This window comes from Scyliorhinus canicula, chromosome 8 (assembly GCF_902713615.1).
Source record: "Scyliorhinus canicula chromosome 8, sScyCan1.1, whole genome shotgun sequence".
Classification (NCBI taxonomy): Eukaryota; Metazoa; Chordata; class Chondrichthyes; order Carcharhiniformes; family Scyliorhinidae; genus Scyliorhinus; species Scyliorhinus canicula.
The window spans coordinates 163,490,821-163,515,256 of NC_052153.1; the positions used below are offsets into that span (position 1 = coordinate 163,490,821).

Consider the following 24,436-nt stretch of genomic DNA (forward strand, 5'->3'; position numbering starts at 1 on the left):
ATGATATCTGCCCACATAAAACAATCACTGTATTCCAAAAGTAATTTACCATGCAAAGGCACTTCAGGTCATTTTGACACCCGAATGTGATGAGGCAAGACAGAGAATTCTTAGTAATTCATACAACACTTTCTTCCTGTTCCAACAACCCAGAATTATTTATCCTTCAGTACATTGGGCGGCACGGTAGCACAGTGGTTAGCACTGTTGCTTCACAGCGCCAGGGTCCCAGATTCGATTCCCGGCTTGGGTCGCTGTGAACGTTCTTCTCAATTTTCCATGGGTTTCCTCCGGGTGCTCCGGTTTCCTCACATAAGTCCTGAAAGATGTGGTGTTAGGTGAACTGGACATTCTGAATTCTCCCTGTGTGTACCCGAACAGGTGCTGGAATGTGGCGACTAGGGGCTTTTCACAGTAACTTCATTGCAGTGTTGATGCAAGCCTATACTTGTGACAATAAAGATTATATTAACACTTCCTGAACCTCCAGGCACCAGCCACAGAGATGGCATGCTGCTTATTTTCAATGCAGCTGTGGAGCATCCTTCCTGATTTTCGCCCCATTTCCCTACAGCATTTAGGAGAGGGAAGTCAAATGTCTTGACTTAGCCCTGCAGGAATTTACTTTCCCAGCCAATGAGGGCTGGCTGAGCAGACCATATCCTCTTTAGGATTAAAGCAGGCTAATCCATGATGACCTACCACCTCCAAAAGGTAGACACGAGCAATAAATTATGCACTCATCCCCCATGGAGATAACTGAAGCAGAAAAAAATTACAATGCACAATCCATTACAAAAATGTTCTTTAAATAGCAGAAAAAGTGTGATTCTGCTGTGTGATTAACAGAAGGAACAGGAGTAAAGAAAAGTGTTCAGCAAGACAGGTATAACAATCACTTGAATCCCAACAATTCTTTGCCCTTTGCTACAATTTCCTTAAGGATCATTAAGTTTAAAGAGAAATCCAAACACCCAGCAATCAACCAACAGAGCTAGGCTAAAGTTTTCCTATTCTTAAATAGAAATAAACGTTATTGTATATAAGTAAACAAAGCAAAGAGTCTATAATTAATCATGCTATGAACTCCATTCTACTTTTCATTTCCTCCCACCAAGAATTTGTGCAATCAATTCTTTAGGGGCCAGGCCAAAAGATATGCTACAGCTCTCTGGAATTCACTTTAATTCTCCTCAATGTTCCCGCTATTCCTCGGAGGTAAGATTCTATGGGGATTCTTCCATGAGATTTTTGGCTATGCGATCCTCCCTCTACATTTGCTTTATAGACCTCAACTGTAGATGTCTCCGCTTCTTATTTGGGTTGTCAGCTATTGTGGTGGCCACAAAGGACATTGGGGGGGGGGGGGGGGGGGGGGGGGGGATACAAATTCCCCTATTAAGCAGGCACTGGCTCTCCCGATTGGAAATGTATGGTCTGAACTTAAAATCCACTGCTCCAACCTGATTGGCACCATTATAGGTCCCCCGGCTTGGGTGTGTGCATTGTGAGCCACGGCAATGGTCATTTTTGTTACTTCAATAAAGGCATTTGGTGTTGGAAGACTGGCTTTGGCAAAGTTATTAGCAGATACCAAATATCTTCCCACAGCTTTCCAGGCTAACTCTGCTGGCTGCATCTGCCACAAGGCACGGTGAGGATCACTGTGGATTTCTTCCAGCAGCTACCAGCTGGAACAAATTTTCCAGTTGACTTTCCCTCCAAAGACTCAAATTGAGACGAGCCCCACCTGCATTCCATGCGGTGACGAAATCATGGGCGGCACTGTAGCACAGTGGGTAGCACTGTTGCTTCACAGCTCCAGGGTCCCAGGTTCGATTCCCAGCTTGGGTCACTGTCTGTGTGGAGTCTGCACGTTTTCCCGGTGTCTGCGTGGGTTTCCTCCCACAAGTCCCCAAATACGTGCTGCTAGGTGAATTAGATATTCTGAATTCTCCCTCTGTTTACCTGAACAGGCGCCGGAGTGTGGCTTTTCACAGTAACTTCATTGCAAAGTTAATGTTAGCCTACTTGCGACAAGAAACATTATTATTATAAGTTAGGATAGTTTTCAATATGAAGTGCAGGATTAACTTAGTACTATTTCATGTTGGCTTCCTCACACTAAACCAAAGCTGGAACTGTTTCTTTGTTCCCAAACTCAACTGCTTACTCCTGTCAGCAAACACATGTGGATAAATATTTTTTTTAAACATTCTAACCAAGGATCCACACAAAATCACTATATCTATATCAATGCAGCATGCTTTCATAGAATCATTGAATCCCTACAGTGCAGAAAGAGGCCATTTGGCTTACCAGTGTGTACCGACCCTCTGAAAGAGTATTCCATGCAAGCTCACTTCCTCGCCCTATCCCAATATTTTTTTTTTTGTTCATGGGATGTGGGTGTCGCCGGCTGGGCCGCATTTATTGACCAACCCCCGAGGGCATTTGAGAGTCAACCACATTGCTGTGGATCTGGAGTAACGAAGAGGACAGGTTTCCTTCCCTCAAGGACATTAGTGAGCCAGGTGAGTTTTTACAATAATCGACAATGGTTTCATGGTCACCTTGAGACTTTTAATTCCAGACTTTTATTGAATTCAAATTTCACTATCTGCCATGGCGGGAATCAAACCCACGACCCCGGAGCATGACTCTGGGTCTCTGGATGACTAGTCCAGCGGCAATGCCACTATGTCAGTGCCTCCTCCTTAAATTTATGTTAAAAGAATTATAAGTACCCAATTTTTTTTTTCTAATCAAGTGGCAATTTAGCATGACCAATCCACCTACCCTGCACATCTTTGGGTTGTGGGGGTGAGACCCATGCAGAGAATGTGCAAACTCCACGGGGAGAATGTGCAAACTCCACATGGACAGTGACCCGGGGCCGGGATCGAAATGCAGGGAGGGATTTTTTTGTGTATTTTGTGGGGGTGGAAGGTGGCGAGCAGGCTGGCAAGGATTCTGAAAAGAGTCCTACAGAGAGACCGGCAGTCTGGGGGGGGTTTGGCACGGCCGAAACTGATGCACTATTATTGGGCAGCGAATGCAGAGAAGGTGCTGGCCTGGTGCAGAGACCAGGAAGCAGTCTGGGTGAAGATGGGGGCCAGCTCATGCAAGGATGTACGGGGGCAGGGCTGCGGGCGTTAGTGACAGCTCCACTTCTGTTTGCTCCAGGAACATTTTTCAGGGAATCCGGTGGTGATGGCCACATTGAAACTACGGAGGCAACTACGACACCATTTTAAGGCCGTAGGGGGTGCGGGGATTGGGATTCTGATTAGCGGCAATCAGATGTTTGAACCGACTAGATTGGATGCTAGGTTGAGGGGTTGGGAGGACATGGGGGAGGCAGTAATGGGGGATTTATTCCTGGAGGGGCGGTCTGCGTGTTTGGAGGAGTTAGTGGAGAAGTACAGGCTTGGGCAGGCGGAAACGTTCAGATACTTGCAGGTTTGGAATTTAGCCAGGAGGGGTTTTCCACCTTTCCCATGTTACCGCCATCGTCATTAGTGGAGAGGGTACTGTTGTTGGCGGGGGCGGAGGAGGGAAGTACGTCTGGAATTTATGGGAGGATTCTGGCGAAGGACATAGTGACACTGTAGGGGATTAAGGACAAGTGGGAGGAAGAGTGAGGGGGGGGGATAGTGTGTGTGTGTTTGAAGCCCTGCAGAGGGTGAATGCCACCTTGCCTTGTGCAAGACTCGTGGTCATACAATTAAAGGTGGTGCATTGGGCACATTTAACAAGGGCTAGGTTGAGTCGAGCGTTTGAGGGGATAGAGGATAGGCGTGAATGTGTGGGAGGGACCCAACGAATCACGTGCTATGTTTTGGGCATGTCCCAAGCTGGCAAACCTTTGGGGCTCCTTCTTCAGCACTACGTCGGTGATCCTGCAAAGGGAATTGGAGCCTGGTCACCGAGAAGTCATTTTCAGGGTGTCGGACCTGCCGACGGGCACGGGGGCAGATGTGTTAGCCTTCGCCTCGCTGAGGGTTCTGTTGGGAGTGGAGGTCAGCTTCTCCACCCAGTGCCTCGGCATGGCTGGGGGGATTTCATGGAGTTTCTGTACCTTGAACAAAATGAAATACACGTTGCTAGGTTCAATTGGGAGGTTTTACATAAGATGGCAGCCATTTGTCATGTATTTCAAAGAACTGGCCACCATCAAAAGCTAGGGCAAGGGGTTGTTTTAGGGCTGTTCTTTGGTTTGTATTTATATTTAAAAATGTTCAATAAAATATTTTACAAAAAAAAATCTCTACCTGGAGAGCAGTGAAGGAAAGGGAACATTAATGAATTCCCCGGTGGTAGCAAGGAGAACAATTAACAATGCCAGCTGAACATCGCCAACATATGGTTTCATGATTATGTAGGCAATTAAATTCAGGTTTTTTCCTAAAAAAAAGATAGGAACTCCCCTAATTAACGGTGTTCATGTTTAGAGAAAGATGCATGGGCATTGACACCAAAGGGCTCAAACACAAAACATGCGGTGGATGGGGAGGACGAGGTGGGGAAAGCGATTTGAAAAATCAGCACCAATATAGTGGGGGGTCTCTAATTATTTTCTGCATGAAACGGAAAATAATAGACACATCTGAAATCATCCACCATCAGAAAAGCCTTCAGTTTACATAGAACAGGATAACACTGCCTTGCCCTCTCAGTCTCTCCTGAGAGATACTGCTGAATCTGCCAATTGTATCCTGCAACAACAATCAAGTGTACGATCATTAAGCCTGGCCTGAAGACAGATAATGAGCCTTCTCATGTCAGTCAAAACGCAAAACGTGCAGGTTAGGTCATGTTAACATGCCAATAACTCCTTTCTTTAAAAAAAGAGGAAAATTAATTTCAATGTTTAATTTAATCTTATATTAAAAATATGGATATTGTAAAATTCTTACTTAACATGATATGATATTTCAATGCAAAACAGGATCTGAAGACAAACCAATGTTGATCAGATTCCGGATTTCATCGGAACTCGCTGGCTTTAAGACAGGAGTAAAGAGTTCTAAATTATGTAATCATCTCACTAAGTGGGATAATTATTCGAACGTTGAGGCACTCCTGTATTTACCCAAGGATGGTGACTCATCAATGCCTGGAGGTAATTTTTTTTTTAAACTATCGTTTGCACCATCCGCACCAAAACCCTATTAATGCTCAGTGCGGGCCGCGCATCGAGGATACCATGAAGTCCCTCATGAGGACAGGACTTTTAAGGAGTTGCCTCCTTTCTCTCATGCTCAAGAAGGAATAACAATGGTTTGAAATAGTTCAAAGCCCAATGTGGTACAGGATCCAAAATTAATATTTTTCCGTTGTGGGCAGGGCAGAGAAGCATGCAATTAAGCACTGGGAAATGCCACTGTACTGCTGTTTCAAAGAAGCTGAAGTCTCTTTTTACATTTTAAAAATGCAAAATCCCATTGCCGTTGATCATTATTCCTTTATGGTCACTGGATCAAAACTGCAGGAAAAGAGGCAAAGCCGGCCAGAATCCACGAGAAAATTTCAAATTCTAATTTCACTCAATCCAAAGTGCGATGTATTCCATATATTCAGCAAATCAGAGCAAAGGGCTTCTCCAGTGGGTTACAAAGGGGAGCTGATCCCCAATAAGTATTTTAAAGTGGGAGGACCGGAGGGGACCCAAGACATGGTCGAAGATAGGAGTTCCCAAGAGGTTTCGGAAATCAAGGGGAGGCTAGCAATGGAAAGTAGTTTTGCAGAGGTTCCCGAAGGAAGGAGCATAATCTCATCAAATTCCGGAATATTCAGTCTACGCCACAAAATGCGAGATAAACTGAGCAGACCTTATAACAAAAACACATATTTGTTTGGCAATATCAACTGATCAAATGTATGTGTTTTGACTCTGAAAACTGAATCTGAAATGCAGCTGAACATCATACAGTACGAGGGCACGAGTTATTGGCCTCGTCGTACCTGACTCGATATGCGATGAGGTGATGAGGTCAATAAATCTCGCCTCTCACGAGATTTACCGTCCTCATCACACCTCACAAGATCTAACGAGATCTCGCGTGTCGTCGGGATCCAGATTTGCATATTCAAGTGAGTAGTTAATATCACTTGAATATATCTACGCCATTTCTACTCGCCCGGGATCAAACAGTCTCGCCTCGGAGACCCCAAGCAGGCGGCATTTAGTACGGTTTCCACAAACGTGGACCAAGCACTTGGGAGAGTGGGGGATCCTGGTCCCAGGCCCCTGGGTGGTCGGGCTCTGGGCAGCGTGGTACCCTGGCACCCCCAATGCCACTTGGGCACTCTGGCACTGCAGTATGGCACCTTGGCCGTGTCACCTGGGTGCCACCTTGGCAATGCCAGGCTGCCCAGATGGCACTGCCAGGCTGGCAGGGGCACTGCCATAGTGCCAGGCTGATAGTGCTAAGGTGCCCAGGTGACATCTTGCCCATGCCAGGGGATCAGGCCTGGGGATGCCTTGCCCTCATGAGGTAGGGTGCGGGGCGGGGGCTCGATGGCCCGCTAATTGGCGAGTGGGTGGGTGAGGGTGGTGTGTGTGTGTAGAGGGTGGGGTTTTCAGAGATAGCGCCATGATCTCTTCCTGTACCGACAAGCTGAGCTTGAAGCCCAGAAAAGAAGCAAAGCCCCTTTCAATACATAGATCATTCTCAGTACTGCCACAGCGGGAAACACCCAGCTAAACCTGTCAGACACGGAACTCTGTTTCATTTCCATCAACTCGCGCCGGAGGAAAATGCACATTTCAGATAATAACTTGCGCATTTAACGTAGAAAAACCTTCACAGAACCTGAGCCAAAAGCAGGACATATTGAGGAAGCTGATCAAAAGTGGTGAGCGTTGAAAGGGAGGGATTAGGAATGGAATTCGTACAGTATATGCAAAATAAATTACAGCAGTGACAGCATTGAAAACAAGCAAAACCAGAAAGGGACATTAGGCACAAGTTCCCCCATCCAGTGGTGAACATCTCCTGCTGGGAGCACGCATCAGAAATACATAAGCAGAGTCTGTCTGAATTGTCAAAGTGTGCTTGTGACAGTGGAGGCTCCCAGCTGGACTGCAGGCAAGTCAAATTAACCCATAATGTCCACTTTACATCCTTCCTAAACTGGAATCTTTCCTTTTCTCCCTCTTACTCCGTCGTTCCGCCTTTCTTCCCCCTTTATGCTTTTCCTGAACGGCACACCAACTGCTTCTCCGAATGTTCCCAGGTCAACCCAACCAACCAATCATCACTTCCCTTTCCTTGTGGGGTATCACCTCGACGCAGCCAAGATCTGATGCCCGACATGAAATCTAAACCTATACCACCACCACAATCTCAATATAAACAGCAACAGAAATGGACAGGTTATGCAATGAAACAAATGCAGAATATCATATTCAATGGGCTGCATTCCACACGAGAACTTGGGAATGAAAATAAATGCCGTCCTGGGGCCGGATTCTCCGCTTCCCGGTGTCAAAATCTCGTTCGGCGACGGGGCAGAGAATCCGTTTTGGTGCCTAAATTGGGAGTGGCGCCGGTTTTTCAATTCACCGCCTCAGGCACCCCCTGAAAATCGGTGCACTCAAGAAGTACACCGCGCCGAGTATCCACTGCCTGAGGCCCGCCCCGCGGTGCTCCGTTGCCGACCGGTTGAATTCCCGACGGCGTGGCTTACGTGTGCTCACACCATCCGGGATCCTCGCGTGACGGCTGCGGACTCAATCCGGGGCTGCCACAGTCGGGGGAGGGAAGATTGGTGGGCAGGGGGGCTTCATTCGGGGCTGAGGGCAATGCAGGCAGGTGGTCCGGGGCGCGCGAGCGGCCGATGCAGGGTATTACTTTGGCGGTCCAGGTCCACGGGCTTAGTCCACCGTGAAGCATGTGTGGCCGCTGCAGGCCGCCGCCGCCTTGTGCATGCGCGGCCTCTGAACCGGACACGCTGGGGGCCATATCGGCAGCTAGAGCTGCAAGCTCTACACCGGCTCTCTGCTAGCCCCCAGCAAAATTAGGAATCTGTGGCCTTTTGATGCCAGGTTTCCTGGCGTAAAAGACCACACTTTTCACGATGGCGTCAGCACATAGTCTCAAAACCAGAGAATCTAGCCCCCGGTCAGTGGCAGCAAAGAACGGTTACGTTTTCCATGATTCACAAACATTTGGGCTGGAATTCTCTGGTCGTTTTGATTCGCTTTTCCATCTGGCAGCGCACCTGTGGATTTCCCGGCGGCACGGGGTGGCTTCATTGGGTTATTCCATTGATAAGCGACGGGAAGAGAGAATCCCGCTGCCAGCAGATAGGACGCCTGGGGGACCGGAGAATCCAGCCCCTGATCAGAGAAAGACCATGAAACTCATCAAATGTCAATTCCCTGCAGGGTTAAAAAACTATTACAATCCACCTGTACCCCATCAAACATATTTCTGCAGGAAAGTGGGGCCCACGGAATTACACTGAAATTAACACTCGTTTCTGTGCCAATCTCGCCAACAGAAACCTAGACCAAATTCTCAGTATAGAGAACGTACCCACGTCAGAACGCAAAAGGAACAATCACCCTGCTCCCTTCTTTTGATTATTCTTCATGGGATGTGGAGCCGCCAGCAAGTATTTGCTGCCCATCCCTAATGGCCCTTGAACTTGCTCGGCCATATCAGAGGACATTTAAGAGTCAAATCACATTGCTATGAGTCACAGAACAGGTAAGGACGACAGATTCCCTTCCCTAAGTAAACCAGATGGGTTTTTACGACAATCGGTGATAGTTTCATGGTTTCATCATTGCTGAGGCTAGTTTTCAATTCCAGATTTGGTGAATTGAATTTAAATTCCACCGGCGGTCATCGTGGGAATTGAACCCCTGGCCCCAGAGCATTAGGGGATGGATGTGATAAATACTGGAAAGGGATTTACCAGGGTGTTGCCTGGGCTGGAGAGTTTTAGCTCTGAAGAGAGATTGGATAGACTGGGGTTGTTTTCCTTGGAGCAGAGGAGACCGAGGAGGGGGGACATGATTGAGATGTATAAAATTATGAGGGGCGTAGATAGAGTTATTTCTATTCATTCGCAGGACCTGGGTGTCACAGGCTATGCCAGAATTTATTGCCCATCCCTAATTGCCCGAGAGGGGGCAGTTAAAAGTCAACCACATTGCTGTGGGTCTGGAGTCACATGTAGGCCAGACTAGGCAAGGACGGCAGATTTTCTTCCCTGAAGGACATTAGTGAACCAGATGGGTTTTAATGACAAACGACAATGGGTTCATGGTCATCATTAGACTTTTAATTCCAGATTTTCATTGAATTCAAATTTCATCATTTGCAGTGGTGGGATTTGAACCTGGGTCTCCAGAACATTACCCTGGGTGCCTGGTTTACTAGCCCAGTGACAATGCCACTGTCTCCATAGACAGGAAAAAAAACAGTTCCCCTTGGTGGAGGGGTCAATGACCTGGGGGCATAGATTTAAAGGAAGGTGCAAGAGCTTTTGAGGGGATGCGAGCGGGAACTTTTTCACCCAGAGGGTGGTGGGAGTCTGGAATCCACTTCCTGTAAGGGTGGTGGAGGCAGCAGCCATCACGTTAAATGTCCACTTCCTCCACCAGCACACAGTGGCAGCAATTTGTACCATCTACAAGGTGCAATGCAGCAATTCACCAAGGTTTCTTCGACAGCACCTTCTAAACCCACCATCTCTACCACTTAGAAGGACAAGGGCCCCTCCAAGTCACACACACCATCCTGACTTCAAAATACATCACTGCCACTCGGTTAAAATCCTAGAATTCTCTTCCTATCAGCACTGTGGAAGCACCTACACCATATGGACTGAGGCCCAAACATATACACAAGAAATCATTGAAGGGGTCAAGACAAGTGGAGAAGGCGGTTTAAAAAGCACATTTGATCTTCTCCTTAATTAGTAGGCATGTCGAATGCAAAAGCATATACGCGGTCGCGGTGATAACCTCTTTTTAGCACTGGATAGGATAGGACACCACACGTTAAGGGGGATGTCGAGGCCTTAGAGAAGATGCAGAAGTGATTTACCAAAAATGCAGGACGTCTGGGACGTAGGAAAGAGGAGAGAAACTGGGGTTATTCTCATTTGACTAGGGAAGATTAATTGGAGATGCCATAGAGATTGTTCAGAATCACAAAGGGGCTTGACTGAGTACATAATAAACTATTTGCAATGGCAGAAACGCTCGTAGGACACGGTTTTAAAGTAATTGGCAAGAAAGCTAGCAGCAAGTGGAGGAGATATTTGTTTGCACAGTGGATTATAATAATCTGGACTGCATTGCCTGAAAGGGTGGTGGCAGCAGATTCAGAACTTGCAAAAGGAAACTGGACAAATACTTGAAAGGGAAATGCTGGCAGGACAGAAAGTGCAGCAGAGTAGGACTAATCTGGAATTAGTGGGCCACTGTTTAAAAATAAGGGGTCGCTTATTTAACACAGAAATAAGGAGAAATTGTTTCTCTGAGGATCGGGAATCTCAAACTCTCTTCCTCCAAAGGCAGAGTGAGCAGGATCTTTGAATATTTTTCAAGCAAAGAGATAGATAGATTCTTGATTAACAAAGGTTATCGGGGCGGAGGGTGGGAGGAGGGGGGGGGGCGGCAGGGATGTGGGGTTGAAGTTACAATCAGATCAGACATGATCTTATTGAATGGCGGAGCAGGCTAGAGGGGCCGAGTGGTCTACTCCTGCTTCTAATAATAATAATGTCACAAGTGAAAAGCCCTTAATCACCATATTCCGGTGCCTGTTCGGTACACCGAGGGAGAATTCAGAATGTCCAATTCACCTAATAGCACATGTATCAGAACTCGTGGGAGGAAACCGGAGCACCCAGAGGAAATCCACGGAGACATGGGGAGGACATGCAGACTCCGCACAGACAGAGACCCCAGCCGGGAATCGAACCTGGGACCCTGGAGCTGTGAGGCCATAGTGCTAACCTCTATACTACCGAGCTGCCCAAATGCTTGTAATTGAATAGCTGTTTTAAAGAGCAGGCAAAGGCGCAATAGCCAACGTGGCATCTTTCTGCACTGTATCATTCAACAATTCTGTTAAAAACATTAGTGCTCTCAGTATTTCAGGCTGGAGGGGATAGTCTTTAAGACCAACATCCAGTCTTCAGCTTCATTCTGTCATGTGTTAACACAAATCTGTCATTTTGCACCATCAACATTTTTAATCAGCCACATCACCACATATTCTTGATTCCAGCTTAATAACTGTTCACGGAGGACTGCAGCTGTGTTTAATTGCAGCAGAATAAACATGTCACTATCACAAGTTTCTGTTTACAAACAATTTCTAAACGAATGTTCGCAGTTGGAAACTTGAATGCTTTCATCTCAAGTCAAATAAAATGTATTTAAATTGGCATAATTAATCCACGCGTCTCTATCAAAGGGAGTTTTGTGAATTGTGCATTGGAACTGTGAAGTTTACTCTAATTAAAATAAAAACTTCAATATCGCTCACAGTTGGACAACTTCAAATAGCTATGCTTGCCAGAAGAACTGCTGTAAATACATGTAACCTCATACAAGGTTATATACCATGTTCTAATATTAGCACTGACTACAGGTTTTTTTGGGAGGGAGTACACACACTGGCCTGTCCACATTGGAAAGCATCCCATTCAGCGTCAATAGAAACAAAGTGGAAACCTGTGCTACAAAGCAGGGAAGAGGATTCTGGGGTAGTGGAGGGCGGTTTAATTTTTTAGTTCAACAAAACACGTTCAACGCAGTTAAACAGAAAATTCTCATGAGTATTTGCAGTCAATTACTCAGTTTCAAATATAGCACAGTGGTTAGCACTGTCGCTTCACAGCCCAAGGTCCCAGGTTCAATTCCCGGCTTGGGTCACTGTCTGTGCAGAGTCTGCACGTTCTCCCCGTGGCTGCGTGGGTTTCCTCCGGGTGCTCCGGTTTCCTCTCAAGTCCCGAAAGACGTGCTGTTAGGTGAACTGAACATTCTGAATTCTCCCTCAGTGTACCCAAACAGGCGCCGGAGTGTGGCAACTAGGGGATTTTCACAGTAACTTAATTGCAGTGTTAATGTAAGCCTACTTTTGGCAATAATAAAGATGATTAAATACTATCCTCAAAAATAACAGATATTGAGAAGCAGAAACAGCAATAGTATTGTAACTTACCCTCTGAATAGTTATCTGCCTGTTAATCACCTCAAAATGGGATAACATGACGCATTGTAAAATTCCTGCTTTACAATGCAAATCCTAGTTTGAATTTGGCTCATCGTAAGCATTCCTAAACATTTCATTAAGGATATTACTGGGAACATGCAAAAAGCCAGAATACATCTGTGGGGAGCAGAGTGTTTGGCTAACACTTCAGGCCGATGAACCTTCATTAAAACTGGAAAAAGCACTGATGGGAGACTCATTGACCCGAAACATTATCCCCCACCATCCTCTCTCCATTGATGCTGCCTGACGTGCTGAGTCTTCCCACCAGTTTCTGTCATGATTTCAAACTTCCAGCATCTGCGATATCTTGTACTTCGGTAAGTTCCCACAACATTCAATGTCTCTCAGCTCTCGAGTCAGAAGGTTGTGTGTTGAGGTCCCATTCCAAAGGTCCGAGAGTAAACCTCAGGGCTGGCATTCCAGTGACTACCGAGAGTGTGCTGCACAGTCTGAGGTGCCATCTTTTGACAGACATTAAACCAAGACGCCTGCCCCATCAGGAGGACGTAAAGGATCCCCTGGCACCATTTCAAAGAGCTGGGGAGATAGCTCTAATGTCCTCACCAATATTTATCCCTCAACTGCTGTTCATGGGAGCTTGCTGTGCACAATTTTGGGTCCTACATTTCCTACAACTGTGATTGCACTTCATTGGCTGTAAAGTGCTTTGGGAAGTAAAGGTGCTATATAAATGCAAGCCTTTTACTAAATCTATTTGACACAAGTAATTTAACTTGACACCAACACAAACATTCTTTTTTTTTTTAAAAAGGTGGCAACAGTAATTTTAACCTTTTGTTACCCAGCGACTGTTCAACACTAAGCACCGTGGGGCACAAACAAAGTGAGAAAAGACTTTCATCTAAAACTGTGGTTTGTCAAATTTCTGAAATACTATGTTTTTCCAAATATCAAAGAAGAAAAGTACAGCGCAGGAACAGGTCCTTCGACCCTCCAGGCCTGCACCGACCATGCAGGCTGACTAACCTAAAACTTTCTACAGTTCCAGGGTCCGTATCCCTCTATTCCCATTCTGTTCATGTGTTTGTCAAGAAGCCCCTTAAACGTCACTATCGTAGCTGCTTCCACAACCTCCTCCGGCAGCGAGTTCTAGGCACCCACTACCCTCTGTGTAAAAAAGACTTGCCTCACATATCTCCTCTCAACTTTGCCCCTCACATCTTAAACCTATGTCCCCTAGTAATTGACTCTTATACCCTGGCAAAAAGCTTCTGACTATGCCTTCTGTCCATGCCCGTCATAATTTTGTAGACTTCTATCAGGTCGCCCCTCAACCTCCGTTGTTCCAGTGAGAACAAACCGAGTTTATCCAACTTCTCCTCATAACGAATGCCCTCCATACCAGGCAACATCCTGGTATCCTCAATGCAAACTGGAGGAACAACATCTCATCTTCCGGTTAAGCACGCTACAGCCATCCAGCCTGAACATCGAATTCAACAACTTCAGATGATCAGCTCTACACCACCTCGACCCATTTGTTTTCATCCCATTTCATTTTAACTGTCTTTTACCATTTATTCCTTCCTTTATATATTTAATTCCCCCGCCCCCATCTTATCCACCTTTCTTTCACCTTTCTCCTCTTTGCTTCCCCCTTCCCCTCCCCCCACATCTACAGTTCATCCTCTGATGTTAGTTTCCCTGGGACTGCCATTAACACTCTTTCCTCCTGGTTTCTGTGGCCAATAACACCCGGTTTCCCTGAGTTTCTGTGGATATGACTCATCTTTCATTCTCACTCCACAGTATAAATATTTCCCACTTTCTCTGTCTGTTAGCTTTGACAAAGAGTCATCGGACTCGAAACGTTAGCTCTTTTCTCTCCCTACAGATGCTGCCAGACCTGCTGAGATTTTCCAGCATTTTCTCTTTTGTTTCAAATTCCTGCAGCCCGCAGTAATTTGCTTTTATGCTAACACCCTGGTAAACCTCTTCTGTACCCTCGCCAAAGCTTCCACATCCTTCTGGTAGTGTGGCAATCAGAATTGAACACTGTATGCCAGGTGTGGTCTAACTAAGGTTCTGTACACCTGCAGCATCACTTGCCAATTTTTATACTCAATGCCCTGGCCAATGAAGGCAAGCATGCCGTATGCCTTCTTGACTACCTTCTCCACCTGCATTGCCACTTTCAGTGACCTGTGGACATGTACACCCAGATCCCTCTGCCTGTCAATACTCTTAAGGATTCTACCATTCACTGTATATTTCCCACATGTATCAGGCCTTCCAAAATTTGCCCAGAATAAACTCCAGCTGCCTTCTCACCCCCCAAGTCTCCAACTGATTTATATCCTGCTGTATCCTCAGACAGTCCTCATCACTATCTGCAATTCCACCAACCTTTGTAACATCCGCAAACTTACTAATCAGACCAGTTACATTTTTCTCCAAATCTCCAAATATATATATTACAAACAGCAACGGTTCCAGCACTGATTCCTGCAGAACATCACGAGTCATAGCCCTCCATTCAGAAAAGCAACCTTTCACTACTACCCTCTGTCTTCTAAGACCGAGACAGTTCTGTATCCATCTTGCCAGCTCACCTCTGATCTCGTGTGACTTCACCTTCTGCGCCAGTCTGCCATGAGGGACCTTGTCAAAGGCCTTACTGAAGTCCATGCAGACAACATCCACTGTCCTACTTTCATCAATCATCTTTGTCACTTCCTCAAAACCCTCGATCAAGTTAGTGAGACACAACCACCCCTTCGCAAAACCATGCTGCCTCTCACTAATATATCCATTTGCTTCCATCCAAACGGGAATAAATCCTGTCTCTAAGAATCCGCCCCAATAATTTTCCTACCACTGACGTAACGCTCACCGGCATGTAATTCCCTGGATTATCCTTGCTACCCTTTATAAACAAAGGAACAACATTAGCTATTCTCCAGTCCTCTGGGACCTCATCTGCAGCCAGTGAGGATATAAAGATTTCTGTCACGGCCTCAGCAATTTCCTCCCTTGCCTTCCTCAGTATTCTGGGGTAGATCCCATCAGGCCCTGGGACTTACCTACCTTAATGTTTTTCAAGACGCCCAACACCTCCACCTTTTTGATCTCAATGTGACCCAGACTATTATACATCCTTCCCCAGACTCATCATCCAGCAAGGTCTTCTCTTTGATGAATACTGATGCAAAGTATTCATTTAGTACCTCGCCCATTGCCTCTGGTTCCACGCATGGATTCCCTCCTCTGTCCTTGACTGGGCCAACCCTTTCCCTGGCTACCCTCTTGCTCTTTATATAAGTGTATAAAGTCTTGGGATTTTCTTTAATCCTGTTTGTCAATTACTTTTCATGACCCCTTTTAGTCCTTCTGACTCCTTGCTCAAGTTCCTTCCTACTTTCCTTATATTCCTCACGGGCTTCGTCTGTTCCCAGCCTTCTCGCCCTTACAAACGCTTCCTTTTTCTTTTGGACTAGGCTCACGATATCCCTTGTTATCCAACATTCCTGAAACTTGCCATACTCATCCATCTTCCTCACAGGAACATGCCAGTCCTGAATTCCTATCAACTGACATTTGAAAGCCTCCCACATGACAGATGTTGATTAATCTTCAAACATCTGTCCAAATCTAGATTTTTCAGTTCCTGCCAAATAGTTAGAATTAGCCTTCCACCAATTTAGCACCTTCACCTGAGGACTACTCTTATCTTTATCCAACAGTACCTTAAAACTTACTGAATTATGGTCACTGTTCCCGAAATGCTCCGCTGCTGAAACTTCAACCACCTGGCCGGGCTCATTCCCCAATACCAGATCCAGTTCAGCCCGTTTCCCAGTTGGACTATCTGCAGATTATTTCAAGAAGCCCTCCTGGATGCTCCTTACAAACTCTGCCCCATCCAAACCCCGAGCACTAAGTGAGTCACAGTCAATATAGGGGAAGTTAAAATAATCCACCACAACAATTCTCTTGCTTTTACACCTTCCAAAATCTGCATACATATATGCTCGTCTGTCTCCCACATACTGTTGGGAGGCCTGTAGTAAACCCCCAGCATTGCGACTGCACACTTCCTATTCCTGAGCTCTATCCATATTACCTCGCTGTATGAACCCTCCGAGGTGTCCTCCCGCAGTACAGCTGTGATACTCTCCTTAACCAGTAGTGCAGCTCCCCCACCCCTTTTAGATCCCCCTCTATCCCGACTGAAAGATCTAAATCCTGGAATGTTTAACTGCCAATCCTGTCCCTTCCTCAACCAAGTCTCTGTAACGTCAACAACATCATAGTTCCAAGTACTAATCCAATCTCTTAAGTTCATCTGCCTTACCTGTTGTACTTCTCACATTGAAACAAATGCACTTCAGATCACCAGACTTGCTGTGTTCAGCAACATCTCCCTGCCTGCTCTTCCTCGGAGTCTTACTGGCCCTGTTCTCCAGTTCCCCCTGTTATTTCACCTTCTGACCTATTGCTCCGGTTCCCACCCCCCGCCACACTAGTTTAAACCCTCCCGTGTGATACTACCAAACCTCACGGCCAGGATATTTATGCCCCTCCAGTTTAGATGCAACCCCTCCTTTTTGCACAGGTTCCACCTGACCCGTAAGAGATCCCAATGGTCCAGATATCTGAAACCCTCCCTCCTACACCTGCTGTTTAGACACGTGTTTAGCTGTACTATCTTCCTATTTCTAGCCTCGCTATCATGTTGCACAAGGAGTAATCCTGAAATTACAACCCTAGAAGTCCTGTATTTTAACTTTCTACCAAAAGCCCCGAATTCCTGCTGCAGGACCTCATCGTGAATACTCTGGCATTAGAATAATGGGGAAAGAATTTCCCACCCGTATGCCATGACACACTGCCTTGAAACAACACTAAGGTAACAGCATGCAACTGAGGTAACAGCATGTAATACCATGGGGCTGTTTAGCTCACAGGGCTAATCGCTGGCTTTGAAAGCAGACCAAGGCAAGCCAGCAGCACGGTTCGATTCCCGTAACAGCCTCCCCGAACAGGCGCCGGAATGTGGCGACTAGGGGCTTTTCACAGTAACTTCATTTGAAGCCTACTCGTGACAATAAGCGATTTTCATTTTCATTTCAATGCAAATCAAAACACACTATTTGAATCTTGCTTCCATCATTGGCAGGAGTGCGGCCGCTTAACCTGGTTAGAGGGGAATGAGTTCAGAAAGACAAAGATGAGTCAAGCCATAGGGCTCAAAGCTAATGGAGAGAGTCGTAAAACGTAACTTATTTTCCCTAAAGCTGGATGGCAACGTAACCTCGGTCTTTAAACTGCATCGATGATACCGAACCATGCTCGTTAACTTGGAGGATGTGTACAAAAACAGAAAGATGCAGAATTAAAGTTGTAAAAAAAGACTCCAGCGAGCTTAGAGTGTAAAGAATGTTTGTAACTTCCGTCAACATTCTCCCCTCCCCCACCCGTCACCAAACAAAAGCAGCCAGAATTTCACTAATTGAAAAAAAGTTCGATAAATATCTAGTCAGGAACATATCCGAAAGCTATGGAGATAAATAGACAGAAATGGTCAATTATTCTAACCTTTTGCATAAGGAACTCAGAAACAGACACAAGTCCTGTAATAATTATTGCTCCAAAAGCAGTGGTGCTGATATGAACATTTCAATCAAATGCTGTCACATAATATTAATATATTCATCAATATGGTATGCCTCTGTTTTGTATTACCTAGTAATGTGTTGAAATTTACATCAAACAGCATGAATCAATGGCATAAAACCACTAATTAGCATTTGAAAGAGGTTCCATTGGTATAGATCTGTGTGACTGGAATGGCAGGGTTTCAACTACTGATGTGCTTAAAAACTCAAGTACTGAATCCCCCAGCTTCTCCTTTCCAGTCCAACTCTAAAATTTGCAGACAGCACATCAAAAGCTGGATGAACAAATGCAGACAATAAAATAATGTTCAATTTTCTTCAGCGGGACATAATTTTCGAATATACGGTGAACCCATCTCGTCAAATGGGGAAAAAAAACGCAAATGTTTTCTAAGATGTAGAAAGGATTCAATTAAAGTATGGAAATGTACCTTTTCAACAGAGCTCCCTTTATTAAAGATAGGCCAATTGGCCAGAGTGCGCTTCTATTAATGCAGTTCAGGAGTTCTGATAAGTTCATTGTCCACAAACACAAAACTCAAGCAATCTGAATAATTCCAGCCCTTACACTGTTAGAATGCTGATGCAAACCCCTACCCAAACATACAATATTTCAAATCCTATATCAGACAGGTTTCTATTCATATCTCTCCAAGTAGCAAACGTTGTGACTTAGTTCCTCCATTATAACCGCTCACCAAAATTGGACATGACGCAAAATATGCAATGGAATGATCTGTTTCATAGAGTTAGCCCTGATGCCTCACAGCGCCAGGGACCTGGGTTCAATTCCGGCCTTGGGTGACTGTGTGGCTTTCTTCCAGGTGTTCCAGGTGCTCCGGTTCTCCCCCCCCCCCCCCCCCAGTCGAAAGATGTGCAGGTTAGGTGGATTGCCCATGCTAAATTGCCCTTTAGTGTCCAAAAGATTAGGTGGGGTTGCTGGGTTACAGGGATAGGGTTGGGGCGTGGGCATCTTTCCAAGGGTCGGTGCAGACTCGATGGGCCAAATGGCCTCCTTCGGCACTGTAGAGATTCTATGCGGGTGTCTCTTCCAAAGCACCATTTATTCCCAGAATGAATCTGGTTTTAGCTCTGCGTTATGATTCTGAACATAACAATTACGGGTGACCACCATCAGTACAATAAAAATAGTTTGGCATCTGATCTAAACAATGATCATCAATTGTCTTTATTTCCACAGCTTATGTTGTTTTTTCGCTTTCTGCTTATTCTCAACATTTATCATCTCACGTTTGCATGTTTGCTCCAGTTTTTCCAAATTTCTCTCCAATCCCTGTAACAATAGCAGCAACTTGTATTTCTATCGTGCCATTAATTTAGTAAAATGTCCCAAGGTGCTAAACATGAGTGCTATCATAGAGTCATAGCTTTTATCTGAGGGGGGAAAACCCTGCTAGCAGAGTCAGAGGGTCACACCTTGCCTTGTTTCATTATCCCAGTCAGACGTAAACTTATTAGCGGGAATACACAGGATGCCCCAGATCCATTGTTCTTCGGGACACTCCTGTCTGACCAGCTATTAGCCCATTACAGATTCTAATGGCCTCTTTGTCCGTCAATGGGAGGTTAGTTGAATATCAATAGCATGGTTCTGCTCTCTTGTATAAGCTGCAGTAGGTAATCAAACAGCCAAGATAACACTGATGGAAACCCCAGCACAGAACCTGGGCGGGATTCTCTGTTTCTGAGACTAAGTGGACTATCACGAGAGCAAAACTGGCGCCGAACCTGGATCGATCCAGCAACTGTGGAGGGGCGAGCACCGGCAACACAGGGAACACAATCCATTCCAATTAAAAATGGTGTGGGATTCGCTGGGTCCACGATTGACACTCGGGAGGCTGACATGCTGCAGCCGTTTATACACACTACAATCCCCACACACACACTCATCCCAACAAGACGGCACTGGTTGTGCTGGAGAGCACCCATACAGCTGATGGGTCGGCTGGGGTCAGAGGGCACCTAGGATTCTGGCCTGTGGGGACACCTATACGATCCTCGTTCACAGTGAGCTGGTAGCGACAAGCGCAATTGCATGGCTGCCTTGCCGGCTTCGGCAATGGTGTTCCGTGCCTGTCCACCCCACCCCACAGCCCACCTCCTGGCCAGCCCCCGCTACTCACCCTGGCCCTGGCAGAAGCCCCCCAGCAGCTCTACAACCATCAGAAAACTATGGCGAGGTTGAACACTTTCCCTATCACCTCTCTCTATCCCAGCAGCCATGATGCTGGTTTCAAGATTTTTTTTTTAAACAAACAATTTTATTGAGGCATTTTAGGCATTTAGAAAAAGTGACATTGTACAGTACAAAAAAAAGTCAAGACACAAATTACAAAATACGCATAGTGCAAACCACGGCTCTGTTCACGCATGGACCTGCCTCAATATCCCCCTACTCTAATCTACTCTACACTTGCCCCCCCCTCCCCTCCGCTTACTTCTCTGCGAAGAAGTCAATAAATGGCTGCCACCTTTGGGCAAACCCTAACAGCGAACCTTTTCAAGGCGAATTTGACTTTCTCTAGGCCAAGAAAGCTCGCCATGTCCGATAGCCATACCTCAGCCCTCGGGGGCTTTGAGTCCCTCCATGCTAACAGTATTCGTCGCAGGGCTACCAGGGAAGCAAAGGCCAGAACGTCGGCCTCTCTCTCTTCCTGGACTCCCGGGTCCTCCGAAACCCCAAAGATTGCCACCTCCGGGCTCATTACCACCCCAGTTTTCAATACCCGGGACATGACATCTGCGAATCCCTGCCAATACCCCCTGAGTTTAGGGCACGACCAGAACATGTATACATGGTTAGCCGGCCCTCCGGCGCTTCTAGCAACTTGTCCTCCAGCCCGAAGAATCTGCTCATCCAGGCCCCCATCATGTGGGCCCGGTGCACAACCTTAAACTGGATCAGGCTGAGCCTGGCGCATGTTGCGGTCATGTTTACTCTGCTCAGGGCTTCTGCCCAAATACCGTCCTCCAGCCCCCCCCCCCCCCCCGGAACTCCTCCTCCCACTTAAGCTTCAGGTCCTCGGTCTGCGTATCCTCAGCTCTCATTAGCTCCTTGTAGACGTCTGAAACTCTACCCTCTCCCACCTCTCCCCTAGAAACTACCCTGTCCTGCTTCCCCTTCGGCGGGAAACGTGGGAAGGATGGCACCAGTCTGCGTTTAAAATCCCTCACCTGCAAGTATCTAAAGTCGTTCCCTCTTGCCAGCCCTAACTTCTCCTCCAGCGCCCTCATGCTCGGAAAGCTCCCTTCAGGAACAGATCCCCCATCCTCACAATCCCCGCCCTCCTCCACAGTCCATGTTCCCCGGGGCAAATCGGTAGTTGCCGCAGATTGGGGTCCACACCGATGCTCTTACCTCCCCTACATGCCTCCTCCACTGGCCCCAGATCCGAAGAGCTGCCACCACTATCGGTCTGGTGGTGTACCGTGCCGGCGGAAGCGGCAGAGGCGCCGTGACCAGGGCTGCTAAGCTAGTGCCCCTGCCCGAAGCAGCCTCCATCCGCTCCCAAACCAACCCCGCACCCACCATCCATTTCCTTATCTTCGCTATGTTGGCCGCCCAGTAATAGCTGCTGAAGTTCGGCAACGCCAGCCCCTCTTCTCCTCTGCTCCTTTCAAGCATCGTGGTTTCAAGATTTTTAAAAGCACAAGTGAACTGTGCCATCGGGAACACGGCCCATCGGATGGAGGAGAATCGCGGCGGCTCCAGTGAATACCGGCTCGGGCCCGCTAGCGACATGCAAATGGTGTTTACTGTAAATGTGCTCCAGATCACATTGACGCCGCTGTCAAGGTGACGGAGGAAAGCCATTTGGTGTCAAATCGGCACCCGCCGCAATATTAACATCGGAACCTATTCTCCATCCAATCGCGTTTCGTGATTTTGGCATCAGCCAATTAGAATCCCACCCAGTTTGTTTGAGGGGCTGGGCGGAGCTTCGAGAGAGAGAGAAAGAATGCTGTTCTGAACAGTTACAGGGCAGAAGGCTTTGGAACGTGACTGAGAGAGTCATAAATGTTGCCACAGAAGCAGTCTTTGGAAAAGGGTTCTGAAAGAATGTCCCTAACAGAAGGAAAATTGCTTTGTTAAATGCAAGTATTGTCTTTTCCTGTCTGTGTAAGCTTAATGAAAACTGCATGTTCTGATCTTTTTAAAAAAAAATTAGAGTGCCCATTTCTTCCAATTAAGGGGCAATTTAGCGTGGCCAATTTACCTACCCTGCACATCTTTGGGTTGTGGGGGCGAAACCCACGCAAACACGGGGAGAATGTGCAAACTCCACATGGACAGTGACCCAGAGGCGGGATCAAACCTGGGACCTCAGCACCGTGAGGCAGCAGTGCTAACCACTGTGCCACCGTGCTGTCCTGTTAGAGTGCTTTTTTAATTGGTACGAGTGTGTTAAGGTTAAGAAACTACAAGCAATCTGTTAGTGTTAGAGTTGAAGTTTAAATATTGTTTTATTTTGTTTTAATAAAGTTTATTTACAAAATAACCTCACCCTATTTATTATAATATCACTCCTGGAACAAATCGATCTTTCCGCACCACCTTAAAATTAAAAATAATTATGGCTCTGGTTCAGTCTCTTAGATGCTGTTGAGAACTGACTAGGCGTCTATAACAGGGTATAGGAGACAGGGGAGTAGGGTTTAAGAAGGTAGCTTGAGGTAGAGAAAAGAAGCATTCCTGGAACAGTGAGACGTTTTAGCAAATGGGGCAGAACACTATGGTAAGTGGTCCAGAAAGTCATTTGGATTTAAGGGAGCAGCAATGAGGACAATACCAATGGGAATAATCAAGGTGAAAGAGAAAAATGGTTTTAATGGAGATTAGTAAATAGTAAAGTTGCCATAGGACCATAGGCTGATTTCCCCTTTTTGGGGATTTGAACTTCGACTCTAACACTAACAGATTAGCACATCAAAGGTAGAGTGTGATTGAGAAAATCACTAGGTACAAAAACATTACGGTAAATGGAGGGCCACAGGCTACAGCTGGGATTTTCAAAATGCCACTGTAAGCGATTTCGGAGAGCTCTTCTTGGATAAGCCACTGGGGAAAGTAGATTTGAAGGGAGGAAGAGGAACGTGGGTGGAGCGCAATACAAAGAAGTGATCGGAGATGACCATATCTGAAATTGACATTAATTGGTGAGGCTGTGCAAGATGGCAAGGTCAATGGGGTGGCTGTGAATATGGGTTGGAAAGTGAGATCCAGGGAGGATAGGAGGGCAGTGGGAGGAGAGAGAGTATGATGAGTTTTAAATCATCGAGGATGAGAAGTTATTTGGTGCAGAGGCTCATGGGGCAAAGCAGTAAAGATATATTAGCGAATTTAAATTGACATTTTGAGAAAAAGCTTGGTGGTTCACCCATCCATCGGAAAAATTAAAACATAACACTCAGCCAGAATTTGTATGCAAAGTAACAGCAGGTTTAATAGCGCTCGCTAATGTTACTGTGTAATTTGACCAGCAGCTTGTGGTGGGGAAGCGATGTGCCACGGAGTTGTAAATCATAAGTGGCTGGACAATTTGCCTCACAAAAAGAGGTATCAAAATACAACGACCCGAGGAGTTTCAAGAAATTGCAGCATTTGCACCTTAATTACCGATTAACTCACCACAGCAAGTTAGGTCTGGCATCCAAGAGCATAAGTACCTTTTTACAATGAATTTTACGTCCCTGCAATGTTGCTCAACCTTTCCAGCTCAGAAAGAGAGCAACAGAAAGTGTGGAGCTTCATTCTTACAGGTAGTAAATTGTTAGTCTTTTTTGTAAGTTCAAAAGGGTAAAAAGAAATTCCTTTGTTCCTTTTCATCCCCCTCTCTATTCAATTATTGTTCCCCTTTTACGCAAAGAGTGGTGAGGCCGTGGAATGCCCTACCTGCAACAGTAGTGAACTCGCCAACATTGAGGGCATTTAAAAGTTTATTGGATAAGCATATGGATGATAATGGCATAGTGTAGGTTAGATGGCCTTTAGTTTTTGACTTCCCATGTCGGTGCAACATCGTGGGCCGAAGGGCCTGTACTGCGCTGTATCGTTCTATGTTCTATGTTCCTTTCTCTCATTTCTAAGTCGGATTTCCCCCAAAGTCATCTAATTTCCTTCTCCGACATACCTGTTTCTTATTTCATCCTTAAACGATTGGATATGATAAGACTGTCGGCTCCATCATTCGCTAAGGTGCCCCTGCTGTGATCTTATTGGTTCACAATTCCAACAATTTCTAGTGCTGAAAAACTTTGATCCAAAAGGAGAGTTTCCACATGCAGGGACAAGGGCGGCTGAAGACAAGAAAGGCCAGAACATTTTGTGACAAGGAATCATGTATACGTTGACGCACAAAGTGGCAACGTCACTGCTATGTGAGAAGTCGGAAAATTATAGCACTTATGATCTTTAGTGAAATGCAAAGGTTTCCATGCCACTCCAAATGGGTGAAATTAAAATTCACCATTCAGTCTTTCACCCAGCTAGTGCATATAATACAGTCCATACCGTCAGCAGGA

General features: G+C 46.1%; 1 protein-coding gene across 6 annotated transcripts in view; it reads right to left on the minus strand.

Annotated features, from left to right (window-relative positions):
* LOC119970652 (microtubule-associated serine/threonine-protein kinase 4-like) overlaps positions 1-24,436 on the minus strand; it is a 588,463-nt gene that overhangs the window by 554,894 nt on the left and 9,133 nt on the right. The gene's annotated exons all lie outside the window — the stretch shown is intronic.